This window comes from Humulus lupulus, chromosome 4, assembly GCF_963169125.1.
Source record: "Humulus lupulus chromosome 4, drHumLupu1.1, whole genome shotgun sequence".
Taxonomy (NCBI): Eukaryota; Viridiplantae; Streptophyta; class Magnoliopsida; order Rosales; family Cannabaceae; genus Humulus; species Humulus lupulus.
The window spans coordinates 143,375,303-143,399,869 of record NC_084796.1 but is presented as its reverse complement, the minus strand read 5'-3'; the positions used below and the strand labels follow the sequence as shown (position 1 = coordinate 143,399,869).

The 24,567-nt window shown below is 39.9% G+C and overlaps 1 long non-coding RNA gene across 1 annotated transcript; it reads right to left on the bottom strand.

The window, feature by feature from the left end:
* Positions 1-9,553: 9,553 nt before the first annotated feature.
* LOC133830857 (uncharacterized) lies at positions 9,554-24,116 on the bottom strand. The gene is made up of 4 exons (XR_009892254.1): positions 23,906-24,116; positions 23,731-23,806; positions 23,563-23,632; positions 9,554-9,800 (listed from the first exon to the last, which is right to left on the bottom strand). It is a non-coding gene; the product is annotated as an uncharacterized LOC133830857 (long non-coding RNA).
* Positions 24,117-24,567: the final 451 nt, after the last annotated feature.

The following is a 24,567-nucleotide window of genomic DNA, read 5'->3' as shown; positions in this document are numbered from 1 at the left end:
ACTCAATCTCCCAGTGTGGTGGCAGTCCCGGTAAGTCCTCAGGGAGCACATCTAAGAACTCACACACAAATCTGGTCTCCTCTGATCCTACTGGCATGTTCTTTGTGATGTCCACCACACTAGCTAGGAATCCTATGAAACCTCTTTGCAATAGGTCACTAGCCCTCAATGCAAATATCATAGGCATACAGGGTCCATGCATAGTGCAACAAAAACAAAGGGGTCCTCACCCCCAGGCTCGAGAGTCATCACCTTCTTCTTGAAGTTTATAGTCGTCCCATACGTGGCTAACCAATCGATTCCACCAATCATGTCAAAATCATCCATACCCAACTCAATAAATTTTACTAATAGGTCTTTGTTGTCCACAACCACTCGTAATGACCTAACCCTTCTCCTAGAGACTACCAGCTCCCCAGGAGGCAGTAAAGTCCCAAACCCCGCCATATAATAATCACAGGGCCTACACAATCTATCAATAACCCTACTAGAAACAAATGAGTGTGTAGCACTAGAATAAACCAATACAGTATATGGAGTGCTAGTATTAGAAAGTTGACCTGTCACTACTAAGGGACTAGCCTCAGCCTCCGCCTAAGTCAGGGCAAACAATTGAGCTGGAGTCAAGCTGCCCGCCCTCTTGGGTTCCTCTTTTTTTAAACTCTGGCAGTCCTTCTTGAGACATCCAACCATCCCGCACAAATAACATGCCTTCGTCTGAAATTCGCCCAGATTACGCCTCCTACACCTGGCATGTAATACCTTTAATAGCCAAGACTAGTACATTGTGTATTTTAAATAGTGTTAGACTTGCTAATCAAGTCATTTGGATACAAACGTGTTACTAAGGTTAATTAGCAGATGAGGGTTAAAATATTTTGATTGTAAAAATAGTTGTTTTCATTAAAAAGTTTAAGTTTGTACATCGAATCCCAAAAATAAGTGTTTACAAGCCATATACAACTTTAAAATAATTACAAGGTAAGCCTGCCTAAGCAGAAAAATTAAGTTGGCTATAGTCCTTGTTGATCCCTCAGCCGTGGCGGTCAAGCAACTGCAAATGTACACGCCGCCCCTAAAACTCTCCAACTTACGGCTGGTCCAACTTTATCTTTCCCTTACCTACACCACATAGCACCCATGAGCCAAAGCTCAGCAAGAACACTTAAATAAAAAACACAAATGAACAACAATATATAGACAGTAAAGTCAAATCGGTCAACTCAAATAATAACAGGACATTAGCAATGATCTAGGTAGTAATAATATGCTCAATCCAACACATAGTTCAATCTCAGCATGCAATATAGTTAGTTAAGTGCAAACGACACTTCTATTTATTTTAGTGACATTCAGGCCCGGCACCCTTAGGCCGAGTCCTTTGGTCATATACCTAACCCTGGCACACTTAGGTTGAGTTATGTTCCGCACACTTATCATCAAGCCCGGCTCCCTTAGGTCAGACATTCAAATCAAGCATAAACAAACGAATAGATTGCAGAACACGCAATTAGTTGCAGCATAAACAAGCATGCCTAACCAAATATTCTCAAACACAGATATAATCACACTTTCACGTATAATCATAGTCATAACCATATTCTTTAACAGGGGTCCAAGCCTCAATCACAACCCGGGTGAAGTTTTCTTACCTCGAGTCTCGAGCATAAGATGTAAGGTGATCCCAAGCACGATCCTTAATCCCGAGCCTTACCGGTATAACTTAGTCACAACGCAATATTAAATAACCATCAAAACCTAAGCCAATGAAAAGCTTCAAGATAATATACTAGCCTCTGTAAGCTCGAATTCCACAAAACTGGGTAGTAGAATTGTAACGACCCAAAATCACTAATATGGCTTAAGGGCCTTGATTAGTGTGCCGGGAGGGCATAATTGGTTTATGTGTGAATTTATTGATTTAAAACATGATTATATGTTAAGAATTCCTGTGTGATTATATGAATGTTGAATTGTGATTAAATGTTATAAATGTGAGAACCACATTATTATGTGGGTAAATCTGCAGCGTGCGACTTGAGGCAATCCTACGGAGCTAGATAGCGGGAAAAGTCACAACGGGGCTTAATAGTTGACTTTGGATAAGTCAGGGGTATTTTAGGTATCGGGTAATTATTTAGACTATCGGGTTATGAAAATAAATATATGGAGATATATTTGAGGTTAGGAAGTCTAGGCGGGAATATTGGGGAATTTTACCGTTTTGCCCTCGGGGACGTTTCCGGCACCCCGAGCCTTAGGTTAACCTAAGTGATAAGGATAACTTACAAAAAATAGAAAGTTGTAGACAGAAGAAATAAATCGACTTAGACTTTCTTCTCAGCTCTTCTTTCCTCTCTCCCAAGGAAGGGAAAAACAGGGAATTTCTGGGAATGAGGCTGGATTTTGAATCAACACTAAGGTAAGCAGGGATTTCTCTCTTTTTGGTTTAAAAATTATGAGTTTTCAGCTGGATATTGAGGTGTTTGTACCATTGATGTTTAGGGTGGAATTTGAGTTGGAAAGCTTTGGGAACTAGCTAGGTTTTGATTAGAGAAAGGATCCAATTGAAGAGGTAAGCTTTAATTCACGAATTAGAGGTTTGAACTTGAGTTTTTGACTGGTTAGCTTTGAGTGTTTATGTTCTTAAGTTTCAGGAATTAAGTGTGTGATTTCTATGAGTTTTAGGTTGAATTTTCTGTTGAATTGTGTGGCTTAACTTGCTCTGGAAGTGTGGGGTATTTGGGTGTTGAAATGGAAAGCTTTGGGTTGGTTTTGCATGAGGTTTGGGAGTTAAAAATGGTGGTTTTTCTGGGTTCGAAAAGGTCGGGCCGCGGCATAGTTCATGGTGAGCCGCGGCCCTTCGAAGCTGATGGATGTTGAGTGTCACGGGCTGACATTTTGACAGCGGAAATGCCCGTGCGGCACCTTGACTCCTCTGAGCCAAGGTCAGCCTTCCAGCCATTCGAATAACAATGGGCACATTTTTCGCGCGACCGTGTGCCTCTGCACACTTCCGTCTCTTGAACAACTCTTGCTGAGTCATGCTCTCAAGCATCTATGAGTGCAATCATGCATCAAGGCTATCTAGCCAAGACACTCACACTATCCATAGGTTCTCACTATGGCAAGGCAAATCCCAACACCGATGCTCACCCAGACATTCGCAAGTCAAGGTAGCATGTGGGGCTAAGAGCCAACACCAAGCTGACGTGCCAACACCTCCCATCATGTCCCATTCGATACTATCCGATTAGCTCACGTCACAGACCAAGGACTCTCATACGTCCATGGTCCAATCCTCAAGGCACCATACCATCATGCATGTTGGCAGGCCCTCGAGACTGGCTGCCAGACTAGTAGCATACACTGGACCTCTGTCCTACTCAAGCATAGTGCATCCTCCAATGCTTGCATGCTAACAAGTCCGACGAATGGCTTCCCGTGCCATCTCGTGTCGAGATTCGTGACCATGGCGCACCATGAAATCTCTCGAAGGTTTGGGCCACGTTCCATACAAGCGGCATCCCGGCAAGCCAAGGGAACCGTACCCTTAAACCTCTGGCAGCATACTTCGACGCACTACCGGGGCGGCCCGGTAATGTCCATGAGTACTCCTACTCATGGAGACATATGAGTCCCCTCGTGGTCCTCATATGCCCGCCCTACTAGTCCTCCCAACTAGTAGTAGCTCACTTGACGCACCTGCGCCAAGGGGTGGTGGAGAGCTGACACCAGGTGCTCCCCCTACAAAGAGCCTTCTGAGCTTTTAGCCTTCTACCAGGAACATATATGATTTTCGCTTGGGAGACATATTTGGCTTCCAGCTCACCAATTCTCCGAATCTCCCAAATCCGATCATACCATTGCGTTCATTGACCCTTCAATATGGAACCTACCAAGTCTCGTCCATTTCCGGGCAATATTGAAGATATTTACGAAAATGCCACTGCCGTACAAACTAGGCATCAGCATGCTCACCAGCCTGCACCCTCGCGTGCGCATCTGACTGAGCGCCATCCTAGCTTGTAACGTGCCATCAAGGCCGACACGTTACACTGAGGAAGGAGGGCAGGCCGCGGCATGGTCTAAGTAAGGCCGCGACCCTTACCTGTTTTTAGGCATTGGGTGGTCTCTGATTGGGACCATGCCATGGCATGGATGGCTAATGTCGTGGCCCTTAAGGGATTTTGGGATTTTGAGATTCTAGGCTTGGGAATTTAACCTAGGGTGCTCGGGATTGAATCTTTTACCATGTTTGGTGAAATTCAATGTTCCGGAGATTAAAACTTTGTCTAGAAGTTCATTTAAGTTTGTTGATGGTATCCCTTACCTTGGTTGTGACTAGGTGATAAAGGCTTAGGCTTGAGAACGGATCGTGCCTGAGGGGCGTCGCTCGTAATCCGAAACCGTAAAGATTAAAGGTAAGAAAACTGCACCTGGTTGAATATCTGTAACAGGATTAAGGGCTCCCTATTGTGTATGCTTGAAAAGATGGTATTATGCCATGCAAGCTAATTAGTGAACCAACGGCCTAAGGGTGCCAAGGGTTACACTAGCGCACAGGGCGCGGCTTGGCCACTGGTAGCCGAGGACAGCTTAATATGCACTGAGCTCAGTTTAAGCGGGCCGGAGTCAGTGGGATAAACAGAGGGTGCGGCCTAAGTTGTCGGCCTTGATTATTATGTGATATGAATGTTATAAGTGTTTGATTGCATCCATGATTCTGAATATATGCTGAATGATTAATGTGGATTACTTGATGAGAGTTCATGCTTAGTGAGTTTGCTATCTGTTATTACTGTTTGTGTTGCACATGTTTTCTTGCTGGGCCTTGGCTCACGGGTGCTACGTGGTGCAGGTAAAGGCAGGGGCAAGCTTGATCAACCTTGATTGGAGAGCTCTACGAGCAGAATGTACATGGACAGCTGCTCAGCCGCCACGGTTGAGGTTTAGGCAGGGACGCGAGACCCAAAGATTGTCTATTTTGCCTTAGTATGGCTAATAATTTTTTATGTACCTTTGGAAGTCTGTAAACCAACTTTTAACTTTGTTTCTTTTGGGATCCCATGTAAATAATAGTTTAATTATATAAAATGAAACTTTTGAGACCAAAACCTTTTTAACCCTAGCTCATACATGTTTAGTGACACGTTTATAAACTATTGACTTGATTAGCAAGTCTTGCACCTTTATAAGTATACAGTGTAGCGGTCTTGGCTATCCAGGGAGTTACAAGAATCCTTATCGAGCCCTCAGGTTTGAGTTCCCAAGATAAAAGTACTGTTTTGGCTATTTTAATCAATTAGAGTCGTGACATAGACCCAAGGGTCGCGGCGCACTACAAGTCAGAGAGCTAGGGGATCTCTTTTGGAAGACACAGGTCGTGACATGCCCAAACTAGTGTCGTGATACTTAGGAAATTTTATAGTACTGCCAAGTCCATATCATGTACATGGGACGCAGCACTTGAAGAACACTGCCTCGGCTCAAGCCCGAAACTCAGAAATTCTGGGGCTTTTCCCGGCATTTTCTCCCAACTAAACTCATCCTAAACACAGACCCAAGCCGCAATTGAGTCTAGAACTTTTAGCAACACAGCCTAGGCAACACTTATAACCCAAAAACCAGCCAACAATCTTACCATAACTAAAAAACGAAAACTAGAGTCTAAACCTCAGCAAAAGTTTAAACTAATTAAAATCATTCATCACAGCATGGAAGGGTCCTTACCATAGTTGATAGCTCCAATCCTCAACCTGCCTTGACCCCAATCCTAGCTCCAATTCTGAGCTTTTATTCCCAAACTATCACATCAAGAACTCAAGGAAGCCAAACCACCTCAAGGGAGAAGAGGAAACCGTGAGAGAGAAAGAGAGGTTGAGAGTGTTTGTTTCTTTCTATTTTCTAGTAGTTTCTAGGCTTCCTAAGGCCTTTAGGCAGCTAAGACAGTCCAAGGGTTAAGTGTATACCTTTAGCAAAAGACTAAAATACCCCTTAATCTTAACCTTATTATTTAATGCCCCCGAGGGAAAAAATGTTATTTGCCACATTCCCTACTAATCTTCAAGTAGTCCTATAAATCCCCAATTAATCCCGATGTGCCCAAATAATCACCAAATAACTACCTGTTACCCAGTAAATCCTGAATACACGCTAAATTTCCCAAAATACCCCTAGGCTCACCCCGAGTCGGGTATTTAGCCCCGTTGTGACTATTCCGCTCACTAGGATCGCCTCAAGTTGAATATCGCAAATACATCCACATAATAATGTGGTTTCAATCATTCAACACATATAATCACACTTATACCCTAAAAAAGTCAAAATTACAAATATGCCCTTATAAACAAGAATGAGCCCACATATATTCATATTACCATATAAATCATGTACGCCACGTAGTCACACATTTATTCAATCAATTCCACATATATAAATCCAATTATGCCCCCCCCCCCCCCTCCGATACACTAATCAAGGCATTAAGCCTTATTAGCAAATTGGGACGTTACAGCTATCCCCTCCTAATGAAAATTTTGTCCTGGAAATTTACCTGAATAACTCTAGATGTTGATCCTGCATAACCGACTCTAACTCCTAGATCGCTTCCTCAGCCTTGCTATTTCTCCACAAAACATTATCTAGAGGAATCGTTCTGTTCCTCAGAACCTTGTCCTTTCTATCCAGGATTTGAACGGGTCGCTCCTCATAGGACAAATCCGTCTCCAGCTCCAGATCCTCATATCCCAATGCATGGGTCATATTTGACACATACTTCTGGAGCATTGAGACTTGAAACACATCATGCACTCTTGATAATGATGGGGGCAAAGCCAATCTATAGGCTACCTGCCCAATCTTCTCCAGGATCTCAAAAGGTCCTACGAACCTAGGACTCAGCTTGCTTTTCTTTCCAAATCTCTTCACTCCCCACAGTGGCAAAACTCGCAGAAATACGTGGTCCCCTACCTAGAACACCATGTCCCTACGCTTAGGGTCAGCTTAGCTTTTCTGTCTACCCTATGAGGCGATCATTCAAGCTCTGATCTTCTTAATAGCCCCATTAGTTCTCTGGACCATCTCTGGACCCAAATATTTCCTTTCTCCCATCTCATCCCAATGAATGGGTGATCTACATTTCCTCCAATACATCATCATGTATGGAGCTACTCCAATCATTGATTGATAAGTGTTATTGTATGAGAATTCAATCAACAGGAGATACTTACTCCAAGACCCCTCGAAATACAGTATGCATGCTCTAAGCATGTCCTCCAATATCTTAATCGTCCTCTCAGATTGCCCCTCTATGTGAGGATGATAAGTTGTACTAAATTTTAGCTAAGTCCCCATAGCCTTCTACAAGCTTCCCCAAAACTTAGAGGTAAAAATGGGATCCTGGTCCGACACTATAGATTTTGGAACCCCATGGAGACATACAATCTCCCTCATGTACAGTTCTGCATATTGGTCAACAGTATAGTTTGTCCTCACCGGCAGGAAGTAAGCTGACATGTCTACTATCACCCATACCGAGTCATGTTGCCCCACCGTCCTGGGCAAGCATCCTACAAAGTCCATAGTAATGTCTTCCAACTTCTACTCTGGAATTCCTAAAGGTTGTAACAATCCCGCTGCCTGCTAGTGTCCAACCTTCACCTGCTGACAGGTTAAACACTTTGCCATATAATCAACCACGTCGTTCTTCATCCAAGGCCACCAATACAATGAACTTAGATCCTAATACATCTTCGTGGTACCTGGATGTAATGAAAATGGTGTGGTATGAGATTCGATGAAGACAGTCATGAACTGATCTAAATAATCCTTGAACACCATGTTCATCAAATCCATAAATGTTGCTAGGACATTAGTCAAACCAAAGTACATGACCAAGAACTCGTAATTCCCGTACCTCATGTGAAAGGCTGTCTTCGAGATATCCTAATCCTTGATCCTCAGCTGGTGATAACCAAATCAAAGATCAATCTTCGAGAATATTGTATTGCCCTACAACTGATCAAACAAGTCGTCTATCTTCGGTATTGAGTACTTGTTCTTGATAGTTAACTTGTTCAACTCCATGTAATCTATACACATCCCGAGGGTCCCATCCTTCTTCTTTACAAATAAAACCAAAGCACCCCATGGTGAGAAGCTAGGTCTGATAAATCCTAAGTCTAACAACTCCTATAATTGTACCTTCAACTCATTTAACTCTATCAGAGCTATTCTGTATGGTGGCCTTGACACTGGTTGTAAAGTCCCAAATTCCCTAATATGGCTTAGTGCCTTGATTAGGGGGCGAGGAGGGCAATAACTGGTTTATGGTATTATTATGTATAAATATGCATGAGTATGTTAGTTATATTATTATATGACTGTGTTTTCATGCATATGGGCTCGTTTCTTATTAGAAGGACATTTTAGTAATTTTGGTCCATTGAGGGCATATTTGTATATATATATGATGTAGTAGGACATCTTAGTGGAGGTACTTTGTATAATGTGGTTATACATAACTGAACTCGATATGTTATTAATACTGTTTTTATTTTATAAGCATTAATTAAACATATGAATAAGATGACCATATACAAATTGATCTCAATCCTGAAATTAATATGAACTCCTATTTATGTCATTTGAGTCGCTCGTTATGATTTGTTAAAATGATCAAGATTAAGTCCTTTTTTTGGGACTCATTGATGTAAGTGGCTTGGGACATAGTATACAGATATAGAATCTATACCTTTCTAAGAGTAATTGAATAATGGTTCTCTTAAGGGTTAGCTTTTGGAACTAAAAGGTTATTGGGCTCAAATTCATAAATCAGTTTATGAATTAACCTTCAGTAGCAATGTTAATGGTAATTGAGGAAACAATAAATAATTAAAGAGGTAAAACAATGATCTTATCTCTACTTTAATTATGAATCATTAATAGAAGATTGAATTGTATGTAATGATTAAATCGATGGATGCTTTTTATCTTTAAATGGTACTATGTAAATAAATGTCTATAATTGCAAGAATGTAGTTTCATATTTTTAGTGGAATAATATTGAGATTAATAAATTAAGGTTATGATATCAAAGATATTTAATTAATAATTAAGATGTATCGAAACTTGAAATTATAGAACCATAGGTCCCTGAGGTGGCTTTATCAACATTATTCAAGGTAAGAGTTGAAACTGTGATAAATCAGTTAAATGACATATTTGGAAGAATTTTTTTCTTCAGATCAAATATGTAATTGAGATTAATTAATTATTAATTTTTCAAAATTAATTAATTATAATTTTTGAAATTATTTTTAAATAGTAATTATTATTTTCGAAATTAATAAATAATAAAGATATTAGTTTTGAATTATTTAAAAAAATGTGAAAAATAAATATGATAATTCCAATTTGATTTGAATTGGTTTAAAATTTATTCAGATATTTAAAATATTTATCTAATAAGGTTGGTTATTAGTTTTTAGATATTTTATAATTTTTTAATAAATATATTATGTAACGACTCGAAAAATACAAGACCGAAATGTTGTGGAAATAACAAAGATTTCATTTTCAAAGTCTCCAAAAATCCATATAAAAAAACTTTTAAAAATAAATTATGCGCATACTTAAAATAAAATAACAACATTGTTCCAACATTTTAAGTAAACCAATAGTAATGAACGTTATACAAAACATCCTTTTCAAAAGCCATAAACCCCAAAGGTTGGGCCACATGTACATTCGGCAAACAGACCCCAGCGCTCACTGCTCCACTTTGCCCTTAACTTTTCCTACAACATAAAACAACTAGGTAAGCGATAATGCTTAGTAAGTACAACTTTACAAACATGGTAAAATAGACGGATGAGCCAAGTGTTAAGAATTGAGACATTCACCCCATACTAACCACTTACCAGGATTAAGGTTAGTGACATAATCTAATCCTAAGTAAAATAATTCAAGAATGCATAAGCTTCCTGTAGAACCAAAAGTAATATACCTAGGATATCAACATAACAATGTCTCACATATTCTCAATCGAACAGACAGATATACCACACTTCATCATATAAGCCAATTTGGGAGTTAAATTGAATTGAGACTAATAAGTACCCCTAAATGTGCATACCATTATAATGGTGAACCGAGCATCAACCTTATCCATTTTAGCATACAATCCCACAAAGGGTAAGCATCGGTTCCAAGAGCACAATTGTTATCGCAGGTGTAAATATAATTACATGGGTTTACAAAGACTCCTAGTTAATATTGGGTTACTTGTCTTTGGAAAATTGCTGCAGACTTGAACTAGACCTAATAGTAATTGTCTCAGACTTGAACCGGACCAATAATAATTGTCACGGACTTGAGCCTGACCGAATATAATTGTAACTAGCTTGAACTGGACCTAATAGTAATTGTCACAGACTCACCACACTGAATAATTTCCAAATGTTACGAACTTGAACCAAACTGATAATAATTGTCATGGACTTGAACCAGACCTATAATGATTCTCACGGACTTGAACCGGATTGATAATAATTGTCACGGACTTGAACCAGACCTATAATGATTGTCACGAACTTGACCCAAACCGATAATAATTGTCACAGATTTGAACTGGACCTATAATGATTGTCACAGACTTGACCCGAAATAATTTTCATGGACTTGAACTAGACCGATAATAATTGTCACAAACTTGAACCAAACTGATAATAATTGTGAGCACATCAGACCGCATCACGACGAGCACCCACTAGGTCATGATCTCTATGTAAAACTTCTATGACATGTGTATGCATATGCATGTGTTCCTATACGGTCATACATAACACAAGTTATTTCATTTGTAGCCACATAAGTCAAAAGTTGAGTTAGCAGTAGTCCTTAGAAAGGTGTGGGATTTTCCTCTACTAGAAGTCCCATCCTTGATTAGCCAGTACTTTAGTTATCCATACAGTACACTCTGATTAATTATGGCGATTAATGATTATAAATTTTTCTTTGGGCATCAATGTAACGACCCAAAAATACTAATAAGGCTTAAAGGCCTTGATTAGTGTGCCAGGAGGGCATAATTGGTTTATGTGTGATTTAAATGATTTAATGCATGATTATGTGATAAGCATGCTTATATGATTATATGGATATGTGAAATGCATGATTATGAGTATTAGTATGCATGTAGGCCCTGTTTAGCTTATAGGAGCATATTTGTAATTTTGGCCCATTGAGGGCATAAATGTGTTTATTTGCGATAAATTGTTGAGACCACATTATCATGTGGACATATTTACAGCATATGGCTCAAGGCGGTCCTAGTGAGTGGTTTAGCGAAATAGTCACGGCGGGGATTTATACCCGGCTTGGGGGAGCTTGAGGGTATTTTAGGGAATTTAGGAGATATATTGGAGATTATTAGACTTTGGGGAAGTAATTGGTGATTAATTGGATGATGGGATTTGAGTAGTAAATATTAGGAACACTTGAGGAATTAGTGGGAACTTGGAACAAATGACTATTATGCCCTTAGTTTAAGTTAAAAGTCAGTAGTGTTTGGAGGGGTAAATTGGTCCTTTTGTTAGTAAAGGATATAATCAGATTTTTAGTTTGAATATTTCATAAGGTAGTGGAAATATTGAAGTAAGAACAAAAATTTTCTCTTTCTCTCCTTTACGATTTCTCTCTCTCTCTTGCTTCCATTTGGGCTTGAATTTAAGGACTCAAGAGAAGCTTAGGCTAAGTTTTGGGGGCTATGATCTTTGAAGAAATTGAAGGAAATTCAGCTGGGACTGGAAGGAATTGAGCTGGGAAATTGAGGTATGAACTTGGTTTTAATTTCTGTGTTTTGTTGCTAAGAAGGTTAGATTGATTTTGAGTTTTTAAGTATAGATTGAATGATGAATTTGGCTGATGATTTGGGTACGAAATTTCAATGGTTATTACTAGGATTTTTGTGGCTGAAATGAGGTGTTGGTTTCTGTTCATATTGCTGGGAATTATAGGATGAAAATATGTGATTATGGGTTAAATTCGTGGTTGGTTTGGTGATGAATTGAGGGGAAAAATCTTGGTGAAACTTAAGTATTCTTGGCTGGGAGAAGGAGGAGAAACCCAGGATTCCTCTGGGTTTGCAAGGCGTGCCACGACCCAGCCTGGCAGCACCGCAGTGCATGTGGCTGTCCTAGCCATGGGAGCTCTCTGACTTGGGGATGCGCCGCGACTTCGCCAACCCACCTCCCCTCTTGGTATGAGAGCTGCTCTCTGACTTGGGGTAAGTCACGACTTGTAGAGCCAAGTCGCGACCCACCTGGGAGTTTTGAGCTTAGAGGTATTCTAGGTATTCTTAGGGCTCGGGGGTTCGAACCTAGGGGCTCGAGACAATTTCTATTACCTGGTTTAGTATAAATTGAGGTCCCAAAGGCTAGTTTTGTTCCCAAGGTATTTTATTTCTGATTGGAAGTTGATAGATATTAATGACTCTTGTGACTAGGTTTGTCGCCGAGGCTCAAGCCTAGGGATCATGCTCGAAACCAGTTCATCTTCTCCGCTCATAATTAAAGGTAAGAAAACTGCACCCGGTTGTGTGGCTATGTTGGGACTAAGAGTTCCCTACATTTGTATGAAATGTTGTATCATGGTATTATGCCATGTGAACATGAAATAAATGGCCTAAGAGTTCCGGAATTAATATTGGCGCACAGGACGCAGTTCGGCCACTAGTAGGTGAGGTTAATTATATAATCACTAAGCTTGGCCTAAGTGAGTCGGAGTCAGTGGGACAAATAGAGGGTGCAGCCTAATGGCGTCGGCCCTGAATATTGTATAGTATGTTTACTGTTGTTAATCTAATGATTATGGCATGATAATTACCTGAATGATAGATCGTTGGTTTGATGATTAATATCACTGATTATGTGAACAATGTGGTCTGCTAAGTATCTGATTGATGATTTGTGAGTTATTTGATTAGTGATTATTGATTATGCCTTGTGATGTGGTTTTATTGTTGGGCCTTGGCTCACGGGTGCTATGTGGTGCAGGTAAAGGCAGGGGTAAGCTGGACCAACCCTGAATTGATGAGCTCTGAGGGCGGAATGTACATAGCCGGCTGCTCGGCCGCCACGACCAAGGGATGATACAGGGACAGGAGACCCTAAAATGCCTATTTTTCCATTAGAATGGCTTGTGGCTGTTTATAACCTCTGAAAATTTTATAAAATGTTATTTAACCATGTTTTTGGGATCCTGTGTATCAAACACTTATTTAAAATGGAAATTTATCTTTTATGACCAAAATCTTTTAACCCTAGCTCAATAATGGTTTAGCGTCACATTTTCAACTAAATGACTTGATTAGCAAGTCTTGCACCTTTATAAACACACAGTGTAACAGTCTTGGTTATCCAGGGCGTTACAATTTGGTATCAAAGCAGTCTAGGTTTAAGGGTTCCTGAAGACTAGCTGGACATGTACACTCGCTGATAAAGACAAGCTCGACTCAGGGTTTGGTAATTGTGTATACATGTTTATATGCTTAAGTGATTGGAAAGAAATATGAATGTTGATATCTATTTGATTAATAGGGAGCATGAGATACTGATAGGACCTGGCCCTTGACTGTTGTGTGATGATATTGAGGCATGCTTATTAGCATTGTTGTTGCTTGTGAATGAATATTTGGATGAACTGTTATGTCTTGATTGCTTGTGATTGGTTGTATTCCAATGGTGATTCGTGGAAAGGTTGTTACCCGGTCATCATAGTCTGACCGCCGAGTCATTGATTGCAAATTAACTTGGATAACTATGCATCCAAGATGATCTATATGACTAGCCGACACTGGGTCTGAGGCTAGAGATGATGACCAGGGCCAGAACCCGCCGCCAGTCCCTGAGAACTGACAGCAGATTATAGGAGATATGCAAGCCCGGCTTTAGAGCTAAGATTAGCATATATGACTTCTGAGGCAGCAGGCTCCGTCAGGGAGTGCTGCATCCATTGTGCCACCTGTAGTAGCGCCAGTTGTATAGCCATTGGAGGTTGGGAATAGGTGGGAGCCTTTGTATCAGTGGTTCAAGAGACAACATCCTCCAACTTTTGATGGGGGACCAGATCCACTAAAGGCCGAACAGTAGATGAGTATGATTATCGTTATCCTGGACTTCATGAGGGTGGAGGGTCATGACAGGGTGGCCTATGCCACATATATGCTGAGAGAGGATGCCCGCATTTGGTGGGAAGTGGCATCACAGACCAGAGATGTTACTACTTTGGGTTGGGATGGATTCAAGGATTTGTTCAGTCAGAAGTATTACAATGTTGCCGTCAGGGCAACAAAGGTGAATGAATTTGTGGGATTGATATAGGGCAATATGATAGTTACAGAATATGCCCTGAAGTTTGATAGACTTGCGAAGTTCACACCAGATCTTGTGCCTACTGACACAGCTAGGTAGGACAGATTTATTAGAGGGCTTAATGTTATGATAGCTCGAGATGTGTGAATTACAACAGTAACTGGGGGACGACTTATGCCCAGGCTGTTGAGAAGGCTCTTACTATTAAGGAAGCGAAGAACAAGATCTGGAGGGAGAATGCTGCGGGCGGGAGGTCCACAGGGCGGTGCCTCCATATTCTGGTTTCAGTAGGGGCGAAGGCACCGGTGATCTGAAGAGGAAGACCCATAATACCTCGACCAATGCTGGTCCTGATAGGAGGGGTCGGGGTGTTCAGAGTGGCCATCAGGGAGGCACTGACACATGGAGGAGTTACCCAGTGTGCACGAGGTGCAGAAGACGTCATCCGGGCGAATGTCAGGCCAAGGCCTGTTATGTGTGTGGGGTGGTGGGACACCTCAAGAAGGATTGCCCAACGGTGAAGAAAAGGGACGTAGGGAAGGTGGACAGCTTGACTCCAGCTCGAGTGTTCACCTTGACGTAGGCAGAGGCCGAGGCTAGTCCCTCGATGGTGACATGCCAGCTTTCTAGCGTTGGCTCTCTCTGTATTGATTGACTATGGTGCTACACATTCATTTGTTTCTAGTAAGGTAATTGATAGATTATGTAGACCTGTGAGTACTGTACTACGGGGTTTTGGACTATATTGCCTACAGGGGAACTGGTAGTTTCTAGGAGGTGGATTAGAGACTACCAGTGGTGGTTGATGGTAGGGAGCTGTCAGTAGATTTGATTGAGCTAGGTATGGAGGATTTCAACATGATTTTGGGGAAGGATTGGCTGGTTAGATACGGAGCTACTATTGATTGTTGGAAGAAGATGGTGACCTTTGAGCCGGAGGGAAAGGATCCCTTTGTTTTTTTGGGTACAGTATATGGACCCCGCATACCCATAATATTAGCGCTGAGAGCCAGAGACCTATTACAGGGAGGATGTATAGGTTTTCTGGCTAGTGTGATGGATACTACTAGAGTTTTTCCAATAGGGCCGGGAGAGACTAGATTGGTTTGTGAATTCTTGATGTATTCCCTGAGGATTTACTAGGGTTGCCACCGCACAAGGAGATTCAGTTCGTCATTGAGTTGGCACCGGGGACAGAGCCAGTGTCGAGGGAACCATATAGAATGGCACCAGCAGAACTAAAAGAATTGAAGATACAACTACAAGAACTTCTAGATTTAGGGTTTATCTGACCTAGCTACTCGCCATGGGGTGCTCCGGTTTTATTTGTGAAGAAGAAGGACGGGACTCTGAGGATGTGTATAGACTACAAAGAATTGAACAAGTTGACCATTAAGAATAAGTATCCTCTACCAAGGATTGACGACTTGTTCGATCAGCTGTAGGGAAAGATGGTATTCTCAAAGATTGATCTTCAATCTGGTTATCACCAGTTGAGGATCAAGGATGAGGATATACCAAAGACGGCCTTCCGAACGAGGTATGGGTACTATGAGTTTTTGGTCATGTCGTTTGGTTTGACCAATGCCCCAGCAGCCTTCATGGAATTAATGAACAGTGTATTCAAGGACTTCTTGGATTAGTTCATGATTGTCTTCATCGATGACATCTTAGTATACTCCAGTTCAGAGGCAGTGCACGAGCAACATCTTCGACAGGTCTTGCAGAGATTAAGAGAACAACGGTTGTATGCTAAGTTTAAGAAGTGTGAGTTTTGGTTACCAGAAGTGACATTCCTTGGACACATAGTTGGCGAAGATGGGATTAAGGTGGATCCATCTAAGGTGGAGGCAGCGAGAGATTGGCTGAGGCTAGGAAACGCCTCGGAGGTTCAGAGTTTCCTCGGGTTAGCGGGTTACTACAGACGGTTTGTGGAAGGGTTCTCGAAGATTGCTGCACCGATGATAGAATTGACATCGAAGAATTTGAAGTTTGTCTGGTCAGAGAAGTGTGAGAACAGTTTTCAAGAATTGAAGCGACGTCTTATTACTGCACCTGTGTTGAGTCTCACTTCGGAGGGAGGAAAGTTTGTGGTATATTGTGATGCATCGAGTTTGGGCTTGGGCTGTGTGTTGATGCAGAATGGGAAAGTTGTAGCTTATGTATCACGGCAGCTGATTAGTGTTCAAAAGTATCATTTTATTAGTCTTAAAGTTTAAAATTAATTAAGTTTTAGTTAATATTTTCATGGATTTATTATCATATATTTTATATTTGAAAATATTAATTTTAATTTAATTTGTGGTTAATTTTCAGGAAATAAAACGTATTTTGACACAAAGAAAAAGAAAGAAAGAAATAAAGAATTAAAATTGAAGAAATCATGAAGAAAATGGCATGCTTGACAAAATTAGGCCCAAAACGGCCCAGGCCCAAAGTCTTCAGCAACCAGCAACCCAGCCGAGTTGGAGCCGCCTGACATGCACCTACCATGCTTGCCACGCCGCCTGCCGAGCCAACCAGGAGACGCCACCTGTCCCACTTGCCTGACTGTTGTCTCCCACGCGCTTGACACACTCCACTGCCAAGCCAATCGGTGCATAACACGTGGCCAGCGTGTCTCCGTTATTGTTGCACTTCTCTCCCACTTGTCCCACATTGCACCAATTTTGCAGCCATTTTTCCCACTCTTTAGTACACTATTTTAACACATTTTGGGTCATATTTCTACTATAAATAGAGAGCCAAATGTAGACAAAAATCATGAGATTGTGGAATTAAGGTGGAGAGTATAATTAGAGAGAAAAACATTCTTTTTCCTATTTTCCTTTCATTTTTTTGAGTAAAAACAATGCCTATTTTAGGCTGAATTCTCTTGTCGAAAGGCTAGAGTGGCGTTCATGTTTCACATTATATTTTAATATATTGATTCTTTATTTTGTTCTTCATTTCTATATCTTTGTTACTATTAAATTTATTTTCTTCTATTTTTTATTCTAAATTTATTCTTTTACATAAATCTAGTCATGCTTTTCTTATGTAAATTAGGCTCTTGATTTAATTTAGGATATTTGTTATATTATATCCTTTTTACTACATTCTGCCATTGGTATTTTGTCGCTCTAAGGTATATAATATGATAGGTTTTTAAAATTAGAAGTTAGTATAATTTAATTAAGAACATATTTTAAGGTGAGCTTTATTATATATATTTTCCATCTATAATTAATGGTGTAGAATTATAGTTGAGTATAATGAATAAATTTTATTAAAATATATATATGTTTGCATGAATGAAACTTATGCCTTCCATATTTTCTCTCTGATTCTAATTCCTCAATTTTGTTTATTTAGTGTTAAAAAAATATATATTATTTTTCAAAGTTACATTATGTCAAAGTTTATTATTTCTAATTTACTAATCTTTCTTTTTACTTGTATTTTACCTCTCTGTGGATACGACATAGCCCGATTACTACTGCGATCGCTTAGGAGTTTATTGGGCGATATCAGCAGCTGAAGGAGTATGAGCAGCGGTATCCTACCCATGATTTGGAGTTAGCAGCGGTGGTATTCGCATTGAAGGTTTGGAGCCATTACCTGTATGGGGAGAAGTGCGAGATATACATCGATCACAAGAGTTTGAAGTACTTCTTCATGCAGAAGGATCTGAACATAAGGCAAAGGCATTGGTTGGAGTTGGTAAAGGACTGTGATTGTGACATTCTCTACCACCCAGGGAAAGCCAATGTAGTGGCGGATGCATTGAGCCGGAGAAGCCCGGGTCAGTTATTTAGTTCCACTCAGATATCGAGAGAGTTGACTGATGAGATGTCTAGAGCGAGGATAGAGTTGGTGGTGGGCCGGCTGGCCAACATTACTTTGCAGTCGACACTACTAGAGCGGATTAAGGAGGGTCAGTTGGCAGATGATCAGTTACAAGAGGTTAGGGAGATAGTCTTAGTGGGAGTAGCTAAGGATTATTCTATTTCCGAGGTTGATCTGCTATGGTATCAAGGTCGGATTTGTGTTCCCACTGAGGTGGGGATTAGATGAGAGACACTGGATCACATACTATGTTGTACTCACTTCATCTGGGTACCACGAAGATGTATCAGGATCTACGGATGTTGTATTGGTGGCCCAGGATGGAGAAGGATGTGGTGGAGTATGTGGCCAGGTGTTTAACCTGTCAATAACTGAAAGCTGAGCATGAGCGACCAGTGGGGTTGCTTCAGCCTTTGGATATTCCTGAGTGGAATTAGGAGGATATTACGATGGACTTTGTGGGAGCTTAACCCAGGACAGTGGGGCTTCATGACTTGGTGTGTGTGATAGTGGACATATACACCAAGTCAACTCATTTCCTTCCAGTGAAGATGACATATACGGTGGATCAGTATGCAGAGTTGTATGTGAGCGAGATCGTACGTCTTCATGGGGTTCCAAATATATAGTGTCAGACCGGGATCCTATCTTTACTTCCAAGTTTTGGGGTAGTTTGCAGAAGGCTATGGGGACTGAGTTGAAGTTCAGCACAACCTTTCATCCTTAGACTGATCGACAGTTTGAGAGGACGATTCTGATGTTGGAAGATATGCTTAGGGCATGCGTGATCGACTTTGAAGGATCTTGGAGTAAGTATCTCCCATTGATTGAGTTCTCATACAACAACAGTTATCAATCAACGATTGGAGTGGCTCCATATGAGATGTTATATGGGAGGAAGTGTAGATCGCCCATTCATTGGGATGAGATGGGTGAGATGAAGTATTTAGAGCTGGACATGGTTCAGAAGACGAATGAAGCTATTGAGAAGATCCGAGCTAGAATGCTTGATTCATAGAGTAGACAGAAAATCTACGCTAATCCTAAGCGTAGGGACGTGGAGTTCCAGGTTGGGGACCACGTGTTTCTGCAAGTTTCACCACTACGAGGGGTGAGGAGGTTTGGGAAGAAGGACAAGCTGAACCCTAGATTCATTGGACCTTTGGTGATCCTGGAGAGGATCGGACAGGTGGCGTTTAGGTTAGCTTTGCCACCGTCGTTGTCGAGAGTTCATGACGTATTCTATGCTTTGGAAGTATGTCTCAGATACGACACATGTGTTGAAGTATGAAGACTTGGAATTACAGATAGATTTGTCCTATAAGGAGCGACCAGTTCAGATCTTGGATTGAAAAGTTAAAGTTCTACGGAACAAGACAACTCCTCTGGTTAAAGTGTTATGAAGGAATAGTAGGGTTGAGGAGGTGACCTGGGAGCTTGAGTCAGTGATGTGGGATCAATATCTTGAGTTATTCAGGTAAATTTCGAGGACGAAATTCTCAGTAGGAGGGGATAGCTATAACGACCCAAAATTACTAATAAGGCTTAAGGGCCTGGATTAGTGTGCTGGGAAGGCATAATTGGTTTATCTGTGATTTAAATTATTTAATGCATGATTATGTGATAAGCATGCTTGGATATGTGAAATGCATGATTATGAGTACTAGTATGCATGTAGGCCCTGTTTAGCTTATAGGGGCATATTTGTAATTTTGGCCCATTGAGGGCATAAATGTGATTATTTGCGATAAATTGTTGAGACCACATTATCATGTGGACATATTTGCAGCATATGGCTCGAGGCGGTCCTAGTGAGCGGTTTGGCGAAATAGTCACGCCGAGGATTTATACTCGGCTTGGGGGTATTTTCGGTAATTTAGGAGATATATTGGAGATTATTAGACTTTGGGAAAATAATGGGTGATTAATTGGATGATGGGATTTGAGTGGTAAATATTAGGAACACTTGAGGAATTACTGGGAATTTGGAACAAATGAGTTTATGTTAAAAGTTAGTAGTGTTTGGAGGGGTAAGTTGGTCATTTTGTTAGTAAAGCATATAATCAGATTTTTAGTTAGAATATTTTAGAAGGCAGTGGAAATATTGAAGTAAGAACAGAAGGTTTATCTCTCACTCTCCTTTAACGATTTCTCTCTCTCTCTCTCTCTCTCTCTCTCTCTCTTACTTCCATTTGGGCTTGAAGTTAAGGACTCAAGAGAAGCTTAGGCTAAGTTTTGGGGGCTGTGATCTTTGAAGAAATTGAAGGAAATTCAGCTGGGACTGGAAGGAATTAATTTTTATGTTTTGTTGCTAAGAAGGTTAGATTTATTTTGAGTTTTTAAGTATAGATTGAATGATGAATTTGGCTGATGGTTTGGGTAGGAAATTTCAATGGTTATTACTAGGATTTTTGTGGCCGAATTGAGGTGTTGGTTTATGTTCATATTGCTGGGAATTATAGGATAAAAATATGTGATTATGGGTCTAAATTCGTAATTGGTTTGGTGATGAATTGAGGGAAAAATTATGGGTAAAACTTAGGTATTCTTGGCTGGGAGAAGGAGGAGAAAACTAGGTTTCCTCTGGGTTCGCAGGGTGTACCGTGACCCAGCCTGGGGCGTCGCGACGCGTGTGGCTCTCCTGGCCATGGGAGCTCTCTGACTTGGGGTGCGCCGCGACTTGCTTGGCCAAGTCTCGACCTGCCTCCCTTCTTGGCATGAGAGTTTGCTCTCTAACTTGGGGCAAGTCGCGACTTGTTTAGTCAAGTCGCGACTCGCCTGGGAGATTTGAGCTTAGAGGTGTTCTAGGTATTGTTAGGGCTCGGGGGTTCGAACCTAGGGGCTCAGGACAATTTCTACTACCCTGTTTAGTAGAAATTGAGGTCTCGGAGGCTAGTTTTGTTCCCTAGGTATTTTATTTGTGCCTCAATTAATATTGGCGCACACAACATGGCTCGGCCACTGGTTGCTGAGGTTAATTATATAATCACTGAGCTCGGCCTAAGCGAACCAGAGTCAATGGGACAAACAGAGGGTGCAGCCTAAGGGCCTCGACCCTGGATATTGTATAATATGTTTACTGTTGTTAATCTATTGATTATGGCATGATAATTACCTGGATGATAGATCGTTGGTTTGATGATTAATATCACTGATTATGTGAACATGTGGTCTGCTAAGTATCTGAATGATGATTTTTGAATTATTTGATTACTAATTATTGATTATGCTCTGTGATATGGTTTTCTTGCTGGGCCTTGGCTCATGGGTGCTACATGGTGCAGGTAAAGGCAGGGGTAAGCATGACCAACCTTGAATTGGTGAGATCTGGGGGAGGAATGTATATAGCAGGCTGCTCGGCCGCCACGGCCGAGGGATGATACAGGGACAGGAGACCCTAAAATGCCTATTTTTCCATTAGAGTGGCTTGTGGTTGTTTATAACCTCTGAAAATTTTGTAAACTGTTATTTAACCCTGTTTTTGGGATCCCGTGTATCAAACACTTATTTAGAATGGAAATTTATCTTTTATGACCAAAATCTTTTAACCCTAGTTCAATAATGGTTTAGCGTCACATTTTCAACTAAATGACTTGATTAGCAAGTCTTGCACATTTATAAACACACAGTGTAACGGTCTTGGTTATCCAGGGAGTTACAATCAAGATCAATATAGCATACTTAAAGAAGATATACAATTCCTTATAGGGTTTCCAAATATTTTTCCCTAATCCCCAAGGAAACCTAACTGTAGGTCTCACTATATAGGCTCGGTCCTAATTACTTCCCGAGGTTTGTTCTATTCTCAGCCCTACTTCACTATATAGGCTCGGTCCTAATTACTAATAATGTACTAAGCCTAATCCCCTAACAACTATTGGTGATGCAAGAATTTCTTACTTAGTCCTCGATAATAGGGAACAATAAGTTAACTATTTGAATTTAATTAGGTCCTAGAAGAATTAATTTATTCGTAAAATTCATTAAGATTTATTTAGAAAATAATTGTTTTTCCCTTAATTATTTTGGAAAAATAGGCTTTGGACCCCCTTTTATTTATTATTATATATTTTAAAGTGAACTCTTAAGATTATAAGTTTAATTCCATTTATTGGTACATAAAATAATCCTATTACTTAGTTAAGGTGAAAATCTAAGTCTACTTTTGAATATCCTTCGAACTCATTTTTTGGTAAAAAGTTTTAAAAAAATTCGAAGTGTTGAAAATTGTTTCATTTGTGGAAATTTCCAAACTTTGGAGGGCTGCCTTTTGAAATCCTTAGACCCAAATATTTCCAATTTTTACAAAGCCATTCTTGGATATTCCAAGAAATTCAATACAAATTTTTAGGGAAAAAACACCTTTTAACTAGGTGAAAGATATCACTAAAAAGTGTGGTTTGAAACTATTTTTTTTAATGCGGATTTTCTTAAAATTAGGAGAGATAAAAATTCCAATCGTCTTGGTATTTTGATATGATATTTTTAGGTCCAAAATTAGGTTATGTTAACAATATCCTTGAGAAAATTTATGCCAAAAATATAATTTTTGCTCGGTAAAAAATGTTCACCAAGTTAGCTGCACAAAACATTTTATTTCAAAATCTTATATTTTCTTCTAACTTTAGAAAGATATAATTCCTAGCCTTTTTATTATCTTTCTATGAAAATTTTCCAGTTTAATTACCAATGTACAAAGAGATTTTAGTTTAAAAATCTGCCCAAAATATTTAATTTTTCCTACTCAAACATTTTTTCAAAGTGCAAGGGCCAAACTGACCAAAAATGATTTTTTTTTTCCAGATTTCTTGTCAACTTTAGCATTTTATAACTCCCAATATATAAATCACATTTCTATTAAACTTTCCAGACATAAACTTTAATATATCATAAATATTTTCTACAAAATTTCATTCTAAAATACTTTGATTTACGTACTCAACACATTGCCCAAATTTCGTGATTCTAATATGCCAACATTTTTCCAGATTCGTATAAGTTTCACAAAACATGCATAACTCCTAGCATACATATTTTTGAGCGTTTCTAAAGCCTAAATTCAAGTACTATTCATATAAAATTGATTTATGGAGTTTATTTTTATGAACCAAGTTGTTTAGGCAGTGCTTAACCCTTTGGAAGTCAAGTCAAAAACTTTGGCAGCAAGTATAAGGTTATACAACTTAATGGAACTTTGGATTCCAAGCTAACAAAAAACCCTACCACCATGCATGCATAACCCAAACATCATAAACACAATATTACAGACCAAATGAAGAATATAACACAAGACTCACTCATACAACACATATTTCCTAAGCTTGTACAAAATATAAACCAAAGTTCACTAGAGTTTTACCTTAGTTGCTCTAGGTTTTGGTTGTGTCTGTCCTACCTAGGTTTCAGGCCTCTCCACTATTCTCCAATATCTTCAAACCTCTCCGAAAACATCACCAATTCAGATAATGATCCAAATGAATTAATGAAACAAGGGAGAAAATGACATATAAAAAAGACTAGAGGTTACCTCCTTGATGATCAAAGTAACATACAAGATCCTCAATGAGGTTGTGCGTCTTGTGGCTGCCTTGAGCTTTTGAAACCTTAAACCAAGGATGGAAATGGTAAGAACCCAGATATAACAAGGGATAGAAGAGATCCCTCATCAAGGAGAAAAACAAGAGGAAGTGCAAAAAACTCACCTTTAATAGTGTCTTTTCAAAGCTTTGATTCAAGCTCCCATGGAGGTTTCCTTGAGGAAACAAGAGAGAGAGAGAGAGAGAGAGAGAAAGGGATAATTTGAGAGGGAGAAAGGGGAGAGTACTCTGAATTTTTCAGAGCTTGATTGAAAGAATTGAGAGAGAGAGAGAGAGAGAGAGAGCGGCAAGGTGGTGTGATGATGATGAGTTGATGGGGGTTGGGGTTGAGTGGCTCATTTGACTCCTTTAGTACTACACATGGGCCCACGTAATGGTCCCTGGATATTATTGAAAGAACTTCTTTGATAAACAAGTTCATTATTGGAAGATATAAAGGAGGTAGTTAGAATAGATACCATGTTGACCCTTTCTCACTTGATAAAAGAATTTAATTTGTGAACCAAATATCAATGTATTGATTTTTGTTGTTGTTGTAGGATTTGGTTATGGATTCTTACTCTTCTCTCAATTCGTACAATGTGAAGGTTTTTGCCGACTTACTACGATGAGAAGCAGGTCCCCCGAACTTGGAACAGTTCACTCAGTATAGAATCACAACCCTCCGAACCTATCAAATACATTAATAACCTAAATGTGACATTACACGAGGAGTACAAGAATTTCTCTATTAATTAGGACAAGCACATATTGGAGGAACAAAACAA